The sequence below is a fragment of the Dermacentor variabilis genome, chromosome 1, assembly GCF_050947875.1.
Source record: "Dermacentor variabilis isolate Ectoservices chromosome 1, ASM5094787v1, whole genome shotgun sequence".
NCBI classification, from domain to species: Eukaryota; Metazoa; Arthropoda; class Arachnida; order Ixodida; family Ixodidae; genus Dermacentor; species Dermacentor variabilis.
Window position 1 is genome coordinate 24981043 of NC_134568.1, and position 17901 is coordinate 24998943.

The 17901-nt window shown below is 47.6% G+C and overlaps 2 non-coding genes across 2 annotated transcripts; one reads left to right on the plus strand and one right to left on the minus strand.

Annotated features, from left to right (window-relative positions):
* TRNAR-CCG (transfer RNA arginine (anticodon CCG)) lies at positions 1-73 on the plus strand. Its single transcript has one exon. It is a non-coding gene; the product is annotated as a tRNA-Arg (tRNA).
* A 6383-nt stretch (positions 74-6456) lies between these two features.
* Positions 6457-6529, minus strand: TRNAR-CCG (transfer RNA arginine (anticodon CCG)). Its single transcript has one exon. It is a non-coding gene; the product is annotated as a tRNA-Arg (tRNA).
* Between the last annotated feature and the right edge of the window lie 11372 nt (positions 6530-17901).

A 17901-nucleotide genomic window follows, 5' to 3' on the forward strand; every position in this document is an offset into this window, starting at 1 on the left:
ATCCGCGTGGCCTAATGGATAGGGCGCCTGATTCCGGATCAGGAGATTGCAGGTTCGAGTCCTGTCGCGGACGTCAAGTTTTTTTTTTTCTTGCTGAATGACAGCATTGCATTAATGGAACGCCTGTGGTTGCTTGACGTGGGGCCCAGGGAATTAAGCGCATTATAAGGCATCAGGTATCCATCCGAATTAATTAAGCGCATTATTTGGCATCGGGTAAACACAAGTTTTAGTCCTGTCACGGATTTTGTGTTCGGAAGATTTTTTTTGTTGGACTGGTGCGGCATTAATTTTCATGCAATGTCCGCTTGTCTTCATGGGACGCCCCTTCAGACCACGGTCATGCTCCGAGGTGGGTGACATGAGCTACATCGGAGTTGTTTCAGCGGTCTAGCAGGGTCGTGTTACCAATAATTTTTCATGGTGGCCCATCAGGATATCAATTACTGATGCCTTAGTTGCCAGCATGTGGGATGGTGTTGAATAGATTCTTTATTTTATTTTTCTGATAGTGCAGATACGCGGGCTAGCTTTTCGTGCTGAAATTTTCAACGGAGTATTAGCCATCTGTTGGGACTTCTGAGTTATGCGTGCAGGCGTTCTTTATCCTTCCCATTCCATAAAAAGGGATTATATTACGCGAAAAGTTACGGTTCAGTAACCTTAACGTGTTCGTGCGTTTTCTACCCGCAGTCAGGACAAGGCTCGCGCTGCCACTATAATATTGTCACGTGGTGGTGACGTTGAAGAACACAGTAGCAAATACTGTGAAAGACAAAACTAACTTTTATTGGGCGAACCTGTGCCCACAAAAACAGGCTACACTTATAGCACAACGATAGCGGCGAACACGGTCGGCGATGGTCGAAAATCTGATCAGCGGGTCAAGAGCGTCAGCTTTCATACAACAGTCGTCGAATGTTCCAGACTAATCGTTGGGATCCGCGTGCCTTCCACAAAGTTCTACAACATTAATAATAATAATATTTGGGGTTTTACGTGCCAAAACCACTTTCTGATTATGAGGCACGCCGTAGTGGAGGACTCCGGAAATTTTGACCACCTGGGGTTCTTTAACGTGCACCTAAATCTAAGCACACGGGTGTTTTCGCATTTCGCCCCCATCGAAATGCGGCCGCCGTGGCCGCCTTCCACAAAGTTCTACAACATTCGAGTGACGCGATAAAATCAGATAACACAAGGTTCGGCGACAACAGACATCGGATAGAAGCATCGATAACTTTCCAGAAACTTCGGATACATGCAGACGCGTCCCGCGCAGTGCGATTACATTTGTTAGGCGGCGAAACGTGGTCGCCCGTTAAATATAAGTACACGTGTAAATACCCCCCTCTTAAGAAGCATCGACCCGATGCTGCAAACAAACGAAAGTAATAAAAGAAAAGCACTCCTAGCAAAGAAAACAACAAAACAAGGAAGTTCGTCAGCGTCCGTAAAAGGGTTTAAGACGCACCACGTGGACCACTTCAGATCGTGCGCGGCGTCGCTGTGAATGCGAAATGCCGTCTGGCACGACCTCATAGTCCAGTGCGCCAATACGTCGGATGACCTTGTAGGGTCCGAAATATCGTCGCAGTAGTTTCTCACTGAGTCCTCGTCGGCGTATCGGGGTGCACACCCAAACACGGTCGCCGGGCTGGTACTCGACGAAGCGTCGTCGGAGGTTGTAGTGTCGGCTGTCGGTCCTCTGCTGGTTCTTGATCCGCAGGCGGGCGAGCTGTCGGGCTTCTTCGGCGCGCTGGAGGTAGGTAGCGACGTCAAGGTTCTCCTCGTCAGTGACGTGTGGCAGCATGGCGTCGAGCGTCGTCGTCAGGTTCCTGGCGTAGACCAGCTTGAACGGCGTGATCTGTGTTGTTTCTAGCACCGCCGTGTTGTAAGCGAATGTTACGTACGGCAGGATGGCATCCCAGGTCTTGTGTTCGACGTCGACGTACATCGCTAGCATGTCGGCGAGGGTCTTATTCAGCCGCTCCGTAAGGCCATTCGTCTGCGGGTGGTAGGCCGTTGTCCTCCTGTGCCTTGTCTGACTGTATTTCAGAATGGCTTGGGTGAGCTGCACTGTAAAGGCCGTTCCTCTGTCGGTGATGAGGACTTCTGGGGCGCCATGTCGCAGCAGGATGTTTTCGACAAAGAATTTCACCACTTCGGCTGCGCTACCTTTTGTTTCAGCGACGTTGTGCTTTTGTTTCAGCGAAGCGGGTGAGCTAGTCCGTCGCCACGACGATCCACTTATTTCCGGCTATTGACGTCGGAAAGGGTCCCAGCAAGTCCATCGCGATCTACTGGAATGGTCGCCAAGGAGGCTCGATTGGCTGTAGTAGTCCGACTGGCCTTGTCGTCGGTGTCTTGCGTCGCTGACAGTCTCGGCATGTTCTGACATAACGGGCGACGTCGGCGGTCAGGCGCGGCCAATAATACTTTTCCTGTATCCTCGATAGTGTCCGGGAAAATCCGAGGTGTCCAGCGATCGGATCGTCATGTAGGGCATGCAATTCTTCTGGACGAAGTCCTGACGGGACAACAAGAAGGTAATTGGCGCGGACTGGTGAGAAGTTCTCCTTCACGAGTAGATTGTTTTGAAGCGTGAAGGAAGGTAATCCGCGCCTAAATGTCCTGGGGACAACGTCGGTGTGCCCTTCCAAATATTAGACGAGGCCTTTTAGCTCCGGGTCTGCCCGTTGCTGTTCAGCGAAGTCTTCCGCGCTTATAATTTGTCGAATCCTCGATGACGTCGAAAAGCAGCCTTTGTATCGTCGGAGCAGACTTCTGAGCTGCTGTTGCTTAATCACGGGGAGACTTGGATTAATGTCGTAGTCTGGTTCGGGAACCATCGTCGTCCGGGTAGATGCGGCGGAATCGGAGAGGACAAACGTCACTGTCACTCATATAATTGCTGATGAGTTGCAGTGCTGGTTTTGAGTCACAGAACACTGTAAACTTATCGAGACTCTGTTGCAGTATGCAGCGAACTGCTTCTCGAACTCCGGTCAACTCAGCTGCTGTAGACGACGTCCTGTGTCCTATCTTGAACCGCGGTGCGATCCCCTTTCCTGGCACCGTGTAGGCCGCCGCGGAAGAGGTCTGTGTCACAGAACCATCTGTAAAAACATGTTCGTAATATCCATACATGTAAGCAATGTATGATAGTACGAAAAGCTTGAGCCCCAGCATGCGGTATCTTCGACTTCTTCGTTATTCCAGGGATTGAAAGTCTCACCGTTGGCTTTGCCATCGTCCAGAGTGGAACCTCGGGTATGCCATACAGTTGGAAGTCCGACGGCAATAAGTCTTGCTGCGACAACACGGCTTCTGAGTAGGCGGACACAGGCCGTACGCTTGTGACGTTCGTGAGTGGATGATTCCTGTGTCTAGTCAGTAGCCTTAGATGCACTCGCAATGGCTCATGTTGCAGGTAAACTCGAGCTGGGCACGCACGTGCCTCTGCAATAGTGCCCCAAGTAGACGCACATCGTGGTAGTGCTAGGCAAATTGTCAGTGCGCGAGCCTGAGCACTTTCAAGTGTGCATACAGCAGTTGTACTAAGCCGAGAAAGCACAGGCGCACTTTCGCGGAAGTAGCCAACAAAAAGTGCCTGGTAGAGCTGCAGAAGAGATGACTTGGATGGCCCCCATGATTTTCCAGACATATGTCGAATGATCTGAGTAAAGCTGTCCAGCTTTTTTCTTAATCCAGAGAGGTGTTTCGACCAAGATAAGTCACGGTGGATGATGACTCCGAGAAACTTGTAGTGGGTTACTGAAGGTATAATCTTCCCATCAATCATAACAGGGTAGCAGGCCATTGACTTCCGTGTAAATGCCATGGTTGCACTTTTTTCCGGTGAGAGCTGCAGTCCGCGAATGTTTAGGTATGTCGACGTTATTGACACGGCGCGCTGCAGCTTCGTTTGCAATTGCAAGCGCGTTAAGCTCGTGGTCCATATACAGATGTCATCGGCGTACACAGAGACCGAGACTGTGTCTGCGTGTTCTTTGACCAGTCCAATGAGAACGATATTAAATAGGGTTGGGCTCAATACACCTCCTTCAGCCACTCCACGATAGACACGGGGTGGTTCTTTGTTTCACCGTCTGGAGTTGTCATAAATATCGTTCTCTCTTGCAGATAGCTGGCTAACCATTGATGCATACGTCCCCCGACGCCACATTCTTCTAGGGCATTTAAAATTGCATCATGTAGAACGTTGTCAAAGGCACCCTTGATATCTAGAAAGACAGCGGCCGTTAATCGACGGCGGTGTTTCTGATGTTCAACAGTTGTTACTAGGTGAATGACACTGTCGATTGACGACCTACCCTTTCGGAGACCTGTCATTGCGTCTGGATATATATTACGCTTCTCCAAAAACCACTCCAGGCGCGTCAAAACCATGCGTTCCATGGTTTTACCTATGCAACTGGCAAGCGCCACAGGTCTGTAGGAAAGCATAGTATGGGGGTGTCTTGCCTGCTTTCAATAATGCCACGATTTTGCTTGTCTTCCAGTGTGCAGGCACACTTCCCGAGGACCAAGAGAGATTGTATAAAGCCAGGAGCTCTTCAGTCGCTCGAGGGCCTAGATGGCGCAAGTTATAATAGGTAATGCCATCAGGACCAGGCGCACTTGAGTGTCTTGAAGAGGAAATCGTTGCACGTAGCTCTTGCAGCGTGAATGGGAGGTCGAGACGATCGTTCATTTTTGGAGGAGCACACCTGAGCACTGAAGCTACCGATGTTGTAGGTCCAGAGAGGTGTATGCAGAAATCTTCCGCGATTTCCTTCTCACTGCGCGTCTGGATGATAGCCAAAGCTCGGAAGGGACGTAGCTGTTGTGGAGGAGATGGTAGTGCTCGTACAACATGCCATATTGTGGACAACGGTTTTCTTGGGTCCAGGCTGGTGCAAAAGGACCTCCAACGTTGTCTCTCGAGCTTGTCTGAGTATCTTTGAATTTTCTTTTGCACACGGCGTGACGTCCTCAAGTCTGATATCAATTTAGTTCGCCTGTATTTCCTCTCGGCGCGACGTCGGACTTCCCGCAGCTCTTCATATATAAGGTCAACGGATGTTCTTGACTTTGATGTTTGGTTGGTGCGTGTTGTTGCGTGCATTGCTGCTACAATGCGCTTCGGCAAACAGATAGCGTCTGTAAACGGTTCTGTGCTTTCAGTTTGCTCAAGATTACCATTTTGACAGTAAAAAATTTCCCTCGTTTTGAGGGAACTTACAGAACTGTCCAGGAGGGCTGCCGCGTGGTGTTTTTATAGAGCGCCGTAAGCCAAATGCGCGCCGCGTTATACCTCATACTATGCAAGGGTGCGCTTCCGACACATGGGACTCCGTAAGTCCTCGCCCCAATACTGCGCATGGGCGAAAAAATAACCGAAATGCGCCATGCAACCTCTAGAGATTTTTGTTCGCCTGTGCATAGGCACTTCGCTGGAGAAAGCTGCTTGCTCTGTGTGTCCCTAGGCGAATCCAAGCTGGCTCGGAAGAACGGCGTGCGCGGGAAAGAAGTAGGGCGCGAGGCGATAGTTGTGCATTGTTTCGCGATTGAAGCATATCAAAACATGATAATCGCAAGGGGATGAGTCTGTGGGTCTCGGACTACATTAATACCAAAGCATTCGTCCTGCCGATGTATTAGATAACAATGTAGGTGGGCAGATTGCCTAAACAAAACTCCTTTAACGGTGTGGAGACACGTTTATCTAGTACCCGTCAGAAGGACAAGCTGCAAAAAAAGAACCGTCGTGATTTAATTACATAGCCATGGACTAATGTGTACATTCGGTTACGTGATACATATTATATTGACAGCGCGAGCCTTGTCCTGACTGCGGGTAGGAAACGCACGAACACGTTCAGGTTACTGAGCCGTAACTTTTCGCCTAATTTTATCCCTTTTTATGGAATGGGAAGGATAAAGAATGCTTGTACGCATCACTCAGTAGTCCCAACAGATAGCTAATGCTCCGTTGAAAATTTCAACACTACCCCGCGTATCTGCACTATCAGAAAAATAAAATTAAAAAATATATTCAACACAATCGCACATGCTGGCAACTGAGGCATCAGTAATTGATATCCTGATTGGCCAGCATGAAAAATTATTGGTAACACAACCCTGCTAGGCCGCTGAAACAACTGCGATGTAGCTCATGTCACCTAACTCTGAGCATGACGGTGGTCTGAAGGGGCGTCCCATGAAGACAAGCGGACCTGTAGCAGCATATTCTGCACGTTGCATGAAGATTAAAGCCGCACCAGTCAAACAAAAAAAGAATCTTCCACCCACAAAATCCATGACAGAACTAAAATTTGTGGTTACCTGATGCCTAATAATGCGCTTATTTCACTCGGTCTCACGTCTAGGAACCACAGGCACTCCATAAATGCAATGCTGTGCCATGCAGCGAGAAAAAAAAACTTTCCTCGTCCGCGACAGGATTCGAACCTGCAATCTCCTGATCCGGAATCAGGCGCCTTATCCATTGGGCCACGCGGACACGCAGAACATGCAGGTACATGCTCATAAACAGTGATACCGTAGGAGTGATAAAGAGTACCCCTAAATATGATCCATTGAAATAGATACAGGGCGCAATATTCCCCGAAGGAAATCCTTGTTTTGAGGGGTATGGCTTACTGGCAGCCTTCGCAGATACGCGCCAATTATTTGCTTTCGAGACGAAGAGGAAGAGGAGAGGAAGTTTAGTCAATAACAACTTTATTCCCAGTCAAGTCATTTGTTTAGGTAGCTTTCCTCCATAGTACAGGAGCTGAGATAAATGTTTCGTCTTGCTCGGTCCGCTCTAACCTTTTGATTTACACAACCATTCTCACTCAACATTCCTTCATCTTGGTGCTGTAGCCCTATAGAGAAAGGCCGGAGTTCTCGCGAAACAGTGTATATCTCGAGCTCTGACGGCATCCACAAAATGTGATATGTGATCCACAAATGTGAAAAGCATTACGAGCGCTCAGCGCTTTTTTTTTTTCCTTAGTGCTCCGGAGCATGCGACGCGTTGCCTGATGAGCATTGCTCAATTCCAGTAGATATGTCTATATCTACCCACAGCATCTCACAGTTCTCTGTTTCCACCGACCACTTCAACAAAGCGAATAAAAAAGCGCGGACACGCAGGCGCAGGCGCAGAGAATGTTTGCCTGCCAATGCCTGCTAGCGCAGAAACCAGCGTCTTCCGCTGTGATTCGTGGAGTCGCAAAACAGATGTTCGAGAGTGTCGGGTACTTGGCGGCATTCACAGTACGGGCTGTCCGCACGGTCGATTGAGATGTGCATAGCGTCGAGTGAAGGCGATGCCCAGGCAAATTCAATGAAGCGTGCTTGGTTGGCATCGCTTGAAACGTAAGTATCGTTGTATTAGCAAATAATTATGCTGCCACAATAGCAAAAAAAAATCCTACGATTACCTCATTGAGAAGAAGCTTCGTGAACCATAAGAAACTTCCCAAGAACTGTAAATCCCGCTCTTACTTAGTACGCCACAAAAGAATCAAGAACACTAGAGATGGGTGGCGAGGCCTCATTGAAGCTCCCCTAACACCCTGTCATGACGTCAGGGGATTTGACGACGTCTTCTCGAACTTAATTTGTTTTATCTGTACAGATGAAGTACATTGTAGCGTTAAAGTGCCAAAAACTGGACTTAGCAAGCTTCGAGAAGCTTTGCTTCAATAAAATCGCTCCGATACGAAAAAATACTTTGATATATGCGTGACCTCACGCTGGCGTCCTAGCACCGAGGTTTCGGCGCGAAGAGTTATGAATTTGAACTGAGACGTTCATATGTTGCCGCAATACCTATTGTCGCAATAAAAACGAAAATGGAGGTTTGAAAGAATAACCTGTAAGTTTAAGCTCATTTAGTGTTTTGTCTCTTTAAGCTTTTACATTGAGCAGCGTTATCGCAAATGGGTTGCCTCAGCCTTGGCTCGGCGCTGCATGCCAAGCGATTATTTTTGAGGGGTGCCTTTTTGCTACTACGCACGGTTTCAACACGGAGAACAAACCGACCATACACCCGATCAGTTTCCAGCCGTTCGGAAAAGGCCCCAGGGCATGCCTGGGGCGAAGTTTCGCTCTCCTCGAGATGAAGCTTATTCTGTGTAAAGTTCTCGCCAGATTCAAGCTTTCCGTGGATGAGGCGCACCACGAGGTGAGCGACAAAATTCTCACGCCTTTGCTCGTCGGCATTCACGTTGTCATATCACGAAAAATTTGTAAACATTGCTAGCTTTCTTCTCAAAACATCGTCCTCCATCTTTCGGTTTGGATTTCGTAAACAGGCAACCAGAACATAAGCAATATTAATCAACGGAATCTTTTCCTCCCTAGGTAGACATAATAAGTAACATTGTGTATCTTACAGCTTCTGTACGCAATAACAGCGTGTGGTTCCATGAGATCCTATGTAAAAAGCGTTGCTTCTATATATGGCCACAAGAGATTATTGGATGTGGCTTGTCCATAGAATAGTTACGTTATTAGAAGAACAATACAGGCATATTGCCTTCCAAATGCAGTCGGACGTCTTAACGAAGTGCAAGAATGACTCCCATCGATTAGGCGCCATATTGATCGCTTGCAGTTCGATGTAGACAAACGCAGGTGAACATTGGTACTGAAGAAACTTAGTAGTTTCCACTTTATGCATGCGTCGGAGGTCAGCACCACCGCGAGCACTGCCACCTGTAAGATTTCCTCCCATGCCTTGTGAATGTGTACCCCATGTTGCGGACCGCCATCGGTTTTATTTATTATCGCCTGGCTGTGGTCTTCCATAATGGTAGCATAGGGGTAGCAGCTTCGGCGGGCGCAGGTATCATGCGGCACGCGAGGTGGTACGCATTTTACGGTGGAGTGTCGCATTTGTTGCCAGTGTTTTGTACGTTCCCTTCTCTTATCATTGCCCTGCAATAAAATCGCTGCAAGATATGGGACTCGGGTCTGGGTGGACTGGGTACCGGGCCACGCGGGCAACCCTGGCAACGAGGCTGTGTGCAGCACTGCTCGTACTTGTTCATTCTTTGCTGGGAGATCAGGATCATACGTGGGCTGAGGCATGTGCCGCCCAGCCGAGGACGCTAACAGAATGAATCCACCGAAAGGAACGACTGGTACACCAGTACTCACGAGCAAAGAAGCGATAGTCTTTGCGCTCGAGGAGTGGCGAGCGTACGTGTCTGTACTTGAGGTCATACCCCTCATGCTCTCGGCTTTCCCAGACCTCCAAGATGCCCGTAATCGCCATCGTGGTACAGCAAAAACTCTAGAGAAGCTGGTCTCTCCGCCCTCGGCGGTGGCCAGCGCTGCCCTGTTGGACATCGCCCCGAAGACTGACGTCGCTAGGGCTTCAGCGGCGATGCGGGTTCGCCTCCATCCCCCTCTCCTCTAATACCCTACCCACCTCCCCGAACCAGAGCATAGACCACAGAACCATCGTTCTTTCAATAAAATTGATTCATTCATCATATTGTGCTATCCGGATCGCAGAGTGCTCTTGGCTGCCGATAATCGATGCTTCAATACGATACTTGTCACTACAGCTAAGAGATCAACTTTGTCAAGGGCTTTCCTTTGGCGGCTGATTGTATATTGTGACGTCCTTCTTAAATAAAACGGCCTGCCTCCCCTCACATTATTATTTATATCTTATTTTTTTCGTGTGCCCGGCGTACCGTGAGATCAATAGAATGATCGCGCTCTTTTTCAACGTTTGTTACTACTCAGTATGCCGGGCAGTCGGCGATTGATTGACGCTTCCAGACTGCAGTGATTTCCGCTTTCACCGGATCTAAGTCAAAAGAAGCTTTGAAGGAAGACGTTTCTTTTTTAATAACTTTAATCACTGTCACTTGTTTTGATAGAAGTAGAAAGGACTCATTGATAGAAGCACTCTACCCGATAAGCACCATCGGATCTGACAGCCGAAAACTTTCGTTCAGAATACGATTTGTTTATTCTTTCCTTAGTACTGCTGAACAAAAGTAATTTAAGAATTAGGGCACCAGCACACACATCGACACACCAGCACACCACTGCATTGACAGAACGCATTATTATCTAGAGGCCACAAACCCGGCGAGGTCGGCGGCCAGGTCGCTGATCCACATTGTCCTATCCACTGGTCAGGAAAGTTTTCATCGAGGAACTACCGGCCCTTACGGAAGACTATATGACGGTGCTTCATAGTACCGAAATTATACCTGCACTGTGCGGGATGCTCAGAGGCAGCTCAGGCACAAACTCGGACACAACACCTTTCGAAACGTGTTCTTTATATCTCTCACCTCGTCAAGTTTAATGAATACAGGGGAAACCGAGAAAGGGAACATCACACATTAGCTGCTTACCTGACATAGTACTTGCGTTAGCGTAGTCACTTCCAGCTGTTACCTCACCAGTACTACACTACGGTTCCTACAAAACTAATCTATATCAAAGCAAAGAACATTGTGCAAAACTTCGAGCAGAACTCACCTACGATTGACTGTCTATCCACGTATGCGAATACTCGAAACGTATAGTATGAGGTGCGTACCTCCATGAAGCTAGCTCCCCTCTCACACTTCTCTTTGGACACGCGGCGCTATGGAGTGTTGCCACCGCAAAGTCCACGCGAACGTCCTTGCGTGGCCTCCGAGATCGCGCAGCCTCCGAAATTATACCGGCGGTGGGATGAGGCGTTACTGCCAGCCAAGCATTCATCTCTCCTACTATTAGCACCTAGCCGGATTTTCGAGCTCATTAATGCCGCTTCTAATGCAATCATTCAATTATTTATTTGTATCTCTCTCATCACTACCTGTCCATATAGGTAGTTAGGACAGGTAGTGATAGGCCTTTTCTTAACTGCATGTGATTTAATTCTGCTCTTTGTCTGTGTTTCGCAACACTGAATACTTAATCTAACTTCCTGATTGCCTGTGCCCCGCCTAATAAGGCTACTGCCTCTAGCGTGAATGAACGCCCAACAGGTGCTGCTACATTATCGCTAAGACGTATGTCGTAACGTAGAAAAGCGCCTTCCCGGACTGCTCGCTGCATTTCTCGGTTGATGTCAATGACCGGAAAATTCATTGCCTTAGCTAGCGTCCAAATTTTCACGTTTACTGCATGCACTGCCCCTTCCGTTTAATGCTCCTGCCTTTGAACAGTTGGCACCGTGCTCAGTGTTATTTTCACTTTCTTTGAAACAATCCGTCGATCGATGACCCCTTTAGCTATTTCTCTCTCGATCGGTGTCCTGCGTTCCTTCAGTATGCCAATCACTCCACCGAACATCAAAACCAGTGGCCTCTCCTCCATTCTGTCTCACATGTGTTGCTTGGCTTTGGCTATCACTTCCCAAATCTGTTTCACCTGAAACTGGCTAATGCGGACGCACTCACCTCTATTATCAACGGTTTTACTTTACGCGTGTTTGAATGCCCTAGGACGACAACTCGATGCTTATTCTCCCTCCGGCCGCCAAAAACTGCACTTGAGGTCGCGATGCCCCCCTCCCTTGTCTTATACTCATCATTCGCCTTGTTCTCTTCTTCCGTGGCTATCACGCCCGTTGTAGCCTCTCCGTCATCGTCACTGACCTGTCCGCCACCTCTTTTCCGCGTGGTGGTTTCGTCCTCCTTTGCTGCTCTAGCTTCGAAGCCAGCCACATTTGCTTTGCGTGTTTCGAAGCATTCACCATTGCTTTGCGGAATGGAGGGCTTCATCTTCATTTATACGTTGGCTAGCTTATCTTCTTCCACCTTCCTCGTCTTCTGCTCGCCTTGGAGTTGTTTTTCCAGCTTCCCAACCAGCATAGCTAGTTTATCTTTCTTCTCTCGTCGGTCTAGTCGCGACCCTAGCACAAACATAATACAGATAAAATCTACCCCGTTTGCATCGCCTAACAACTGAAACCGCTCTTCTTCCAACGAGTAGGAACGCTCGCACTGAGGACACCGCAGGTCTGGGTTCCTCCTAGTACCGACAATTCTTTTATAGTAGCAAATCGTAGCTAAAATGTGACCATACCTTCAGAACTACAGTTATTCGTTATCTACTTATTTCTAACCAAAAACATCCAGAAACTGAAAAGCACAAAAAATATTATATATATATATATATATATATATATATATATATATATATATATATATATATATATATATATATATATATATATATATACATGCATTCCTTGGCTTGGTTAACCTGCACCTTTTAACCATCAAAACGAGGGAAAATCAAATAAAAAAACCTCATTTATTTTGAGCGTTGCTCCTGCTGCACTGAGAACGCACTTCTAAAGGGCACGTCTGTTCCTTTAGGCGTTACTTGAAGAGAACAGAGGAGTGTCCGGTGGTGGTGCTAATGATGATGGCTTATTGCCATCCCCTTCACTCTAAAAACAGTTGCCCACTTTGGGGTGTATATTGGCCACACAACAATAATCGTCCTCTGTCTTGCCCGAATTTCATTTCTTGAAAACGCTGCGCTCGCTACTTCCCTGTCGAGAATTTTCTGTCGTGCTCATAACGCCCATGGCGTTCGTGACTTGGAAGAACTGGGCTCGCAGCGTTAAAGAAAGGACATGCGGAAAAGGCAGATGACGATTATTGTTGTGTGGCAAGGTACGACCCAAAGGGTGCAGCTGTTTTCAGTGTGTTTCACAGGATTTACCGACAAATAGACACTTAGCCTTCTTGAGTTATCAGGTATTCTATACCTGCTTTTCATTCTAGCATTTTTTAGACATCTCTTCAAATTATTTTCTCCCTCAAAACTCGTCTATCTTCTACCGTTCGCTATGTCTGTAAAAGATCCGGTATTATCAATCTATTCCCTGCTATTTTCCCACCAATTCTCCAAATGCCTCTTACTTATGTCGACTGCAGACGGGTTGATGCTTCCGTCCACCTTAAAGCCAAGCGCTTGGAGGAGGTGCACATTACGGGCGGGTCTCACTGGGTGAATCCCTTCGCATTTGATAAGAACGTGCTAGGTGGTCTCTGGATTTCTGCTGCAGCATACGCATGCCTCGTCTATTTGCGAATAGCTGCAGCTCGAGCCTCAAGTAGCGAGGCAGTTCCCTTCGTCATACCGTACAGATTTTCCCTTTTCATTCCTTCATCGTCTTTCTAATGTCTTTTTTGTTTCCTTTCCTCGCATCCAATTCAATGTCTGTTTCTCTCACTTTCTTTCTGATGACTCCTGGTTTTCTATTTACCCTTTCAATTACCCTGTACTTGGTTGCCAACTTTCATGACCTCTTCCTCGATTCGGTGTCCACGCTATTCAGGTACAGATACCAGGGCACTTTGGCCGCGCATTAATATTGATCCAAGGTTCCCGAGTATTCAAACCTAATTTTGCACTGCGCTTCTCTGAATTCAAGCGAGGCCCAACCCATGTCACACTGCACTGCATCATTTGTGCTTTTGCCGTGAGCTCTCAAAGCCAACCAGCTGCCGTTCTTTGGTTAACTTCTTGCCTCGGCATTTGCGCGTGGAGTGTCGCCACCTGGCCGAGGGCGCGGTAGTTAAGTGAATGACACTAGGTGGCAGCACGTTAAAGGTTATAGCGCATACAGACTCACATCCCACCCAATTTTAGGCTCGTTACACTCGTTTTATTTTTTATATATATGCTGAGTTATTTTCGGTTGCTGCGTATTCTTCGCATGATGAGGCATCATTTAGTACCATTGTCTTGTTCATTCGTCACCTACAAGTGAACTTACCCACGGTTTATTTCTAACAGTGGCTACAAGATACCCAGATATGAGGTACGCCCCATCTGTATGGTTTCCGCGGAGAAGGCAGTGTAGTGAAAACGCCATCATCGATCATCCATGTGTCGCGTGCACAGACGGCACTGTTGTAGTGTCGCGGGTTTGCATGGATAGGATAGAAATGGCGCTAGAAGAAATTATTGTAGGATTTAATCTATCATACAAACCGTCGGGCCTACAGTATAGCAGAAGCTCCAAGGTTTCTTTATTGCGGACGACAATGTGTTGCTTTCTAACAGACAAATAGATATGCCATGTCTAGCTAGTATCTGTGTTCACGAAGGTGATATTTAGACTTGAAATATAGCGTTCAAACATCAGGTCTTATGGCATTCGCTGAAAACAGTGAACAGACAGTCTCCATACAGGGCCAGGAAGTACCTCGGTTAAAAGAATACAAATACCTCGGTTTATGGATAAACGAGGGCAACAGATATATGGAAACACATGAAACACTAATAGCAAAGCGGAAGAAAAATGTAGCCATAATGAAACACATAACTCATTGGTGATAATATAGGTACGAGGTGCTCCTTGGTATGTTGATAGGTGCAATGGTTCCGGAGTTACGTTGGGAAATGCACTTGATTTCATGAAGTCGTAGGTATATTCAGGACGCGACGGCAACCAAAGGTCCGTGGGACGCCTCGCGTTGGGCACTCACGTGAGAACTTCAAATGAAAACTACAAATCGACAGGCTTTGAACTCACGGAAGCTAAGCATAAAATTGATTTCGAAGAACGATTGAGGAATATGCAAAAAAAGTAAATAGGTTGCAAGAGTATTCAAGTACTTGTGCAGAGAAAAAAATTACTCCCAGTTGAGGAAAATAACTAGAAAGCTTAACAGCAAAAATGCGACAGGTATAGTAAGCAACATGGCAACAACTAACGTTAAATACAAAATCAGAGAGGCTGAAATGGTCTCCTTGGTAGCGGAAATAGTAAAGAAACCCACTATCTGCAACTACCGAAAAGTTAGAAGCGAATTCACTTCTAACTTTTTGGTAGTTGCTGATAGTAGGAATTCGCTTCTAACTTTTGGGTAGTTAGAAGCGAATTTTCAGTAGTTAGAAGTGAATTTTCGGCAGTTCGTAAAGCGCGGGATCCGATCCGTTGTGTCAGAGCAGCCAAAAATTCACAAGCCGCATGTCCCGATACGACCAATTGTGGACTATACACGATCGCCGCTGTACGAACCGCCCGGCTACCTGCACCGTATTCTTAGGCCGCTTGCAGGACTCACGCCAACTTCCGTCACACACTTCGCTCATTTCATTCAGTAAATAAGAGGCGCCTGCATTGACGACGATGAAGTCATGATCTCCTTTGACGTAAATCAATGTTTACATGCGTGCCTATTGACTATGCGGTCGACTCCTGGAGGAAACGTCTCGAGGCTGAATCTTCTTTGCCCGAACGCACGCCATTCGAATTCCACGACCTTTGCCGCCTTCTAAAATTTTGCCTTGAATATACGTACTTCGTCTTTAACAAGGAGTATTACAAGCAAGTATTCGGCACAGCGATGGGAGCCTCTATGTCCGTCGTTTGCACCAACATTTGGATCTGGAAAGTGTCGCCTTATCTTCGTTTGGGACGCGACCAAAGCTATTTCTAAGATACCTGCACGACTGCTTTTGCATTATCCCTCGCCAGCATGCAACAAATTTCCTCGAGCGCCTAAATTCCTTCAAGCCTAGTGTACAGTTCACGGCTGAAAAGGAAAACAATGGGCGAACTCACTTCCTGGATGTTCTCGCAGAAAGGACTTCAAGCGGCTTGAGGGTAGTCTGTACAGAAAATCAACGCACACGAGAACGTACCTGAGCTTCGACTCGGCGCACCCACTTGGGCAAAAGCGATCCGTCACAGCAGCACTGTTTTCCTGGACATTCCGCGTCTGCTCCAGCCCCACGAAACGTAGGCAAGAGCTACAGGTTGTGAAAAGGAACCTGTTGATTAATGGTTACCCTCTACAACGGTCCAGAACGCAGGAGCGCAAATCAGCGAAGCCCCGCCGTGAAACGGCGAAAGAAACAGTGAAGCGCGTGGCAGTACCCTACACACTGGGAACATGCAAAATCCTTCCACGAAATTTTAAGGGATACGGTATTGAAATCGCCCACGTGCCTTCCCAATAACTTGGCCATCAGCTGGTTCGCGCAAAAGACCCTTTGAAACACAAGGTTTACCCGGGTGTGATATACAAGATACCATGCAAGGAGTGTGACGTGTCTTACATCGGCGAGAGTGGAAATTTTAAACGGCGCTTGAAACAACACATGAACGACGTCTCCAAGGGCCTCACAGCCGCGAACAATCGGCAAAATATCACGAATTAACCGGACCCATCATTCACTGGGACGCGGCAGCCATCATCACATACGATAAACACTTTTCTGCCCGTTAGCTTTTAGAAACATTTTACATCCAATCAACTAGACACACGACAAACAGGACGCGGGGTAATCTTCCTGAGATATACACCCGAACGCTGCGCCACCTCTCCCATAAAATGCCGCACGCCCATGCTTACACCATCATTGTGATAAGGACCCGTACGGGGCCCGAAACGTCTGTTCTTTATATTTCTTTTATTCTTGGCGAGTGCAGGGTTTTTGGCACCAATATGTTTCCTCGCCAGACGAGTTTTCGTCGAACACTTGAAGACGAAAGTTTAAAGTCCCGCCTGCACTGCAGTTCTGATGAAGTGGTGAGGCTTTTCTGCCTTGGGGGTATCTGCCTGACAACATTTGAAAGCACTTAATAGGTAGTGGCTGCCTTTGAAGTCGCGCAGCATGGTACGCTTCTGCTCGGTGCTGCAGTGCCGGACGCACGCAACGGAGCCCGGTGTCAGCTTTATTCACACGTAGCCGCAGGACAAGAAGATGCGTGAAGCTCGGTTCGCGAAACTTAGAACCGCCAAATAGCCATCGGCTACAACTCGGGTATGCAGCAAGCACAGACCCGAGTAAGATTGCTGCATGGTTGTCGGGACTGCAATGTTCGTTGTGTAGCAGAAAACGCGCACTGAGAAACTCGCCCGCACCCGCTGCCCGGCTAATGTCATGACGCTTTGGTCTATGAACTTGTTGATGCAAGATACTGGCAAGTACGTCGTAATGGAAAGGCAGCGGTCAGAAGCACATTAATAAAAGGCCTGGCATATGGTTATGTTTGTGCTATGAATTAATGTACTGGATTACGAAAAAGAAGCAGTGGGGAATCGCGCGCTGAGAAGACCGGTAAACCTACAGTGCGACGCCAACCTTAGAAATAATATAGAAACGTCTAATCATTTAGAAAAAGAAAAAAAAACGATTGAGTCGTCGCCACGGGACATCACAGTCGCCGTAGGCATCAAAGTCTCTATAACGAGCTTGTTTTTGAACAGCCGTGATAGCGTCCACGCAACAATTGTTGCTTGTGTACAGCCAAATGCTAAGATTCTGCGGCCTAAAGCTCATGGCACAGTGCGAAAACGCGCTTGCAGCGAAAGCGAAACATTGTGAGCGGTGTAATAGTTGAGGTCGGCCATGAAATAGATGGTAGCTGGCCCACGCCGTCGTCCAACTTATCCGCGCTGAGGACGTTGTTGAAGGGAGAGACCTGTTCTCATCGAGAACGAGGAATATGGGTTTATTTACTGTATTTCCATGAGAACGTTGCAGTTCATCACTCTAACATGACTGACAAAGGAATGCACTCTCAGCAGCCGCACAACAGCTGTTTATAAACACTCTGTCCTCCCTAGATCCCTAGGTGAGGGAAGAACGGCCGTTCAATATGCTACCATTGCCATTTGTTGGGCGTGTTGGTAAACTGACTTGGAAATCATATTTAGCGCCACCAAACAAGGACAGAAGGGGAGACGACACCACAATGCGCTATTCTACATCTATTCTGCACCAATTCCGAGCGTTCAAAGTCATCGTAGCGTTTGAAGGGAGGTTTTACACACACACTTCCGCACAAGTTTCACTGACCACGCCGAGGTGAGTGGGTTCTCCCGGACACGGTGCTTGACCCGAGCCGGCGCCTCTTCAACCCAGTGTTAACTCCGCAGACAATGG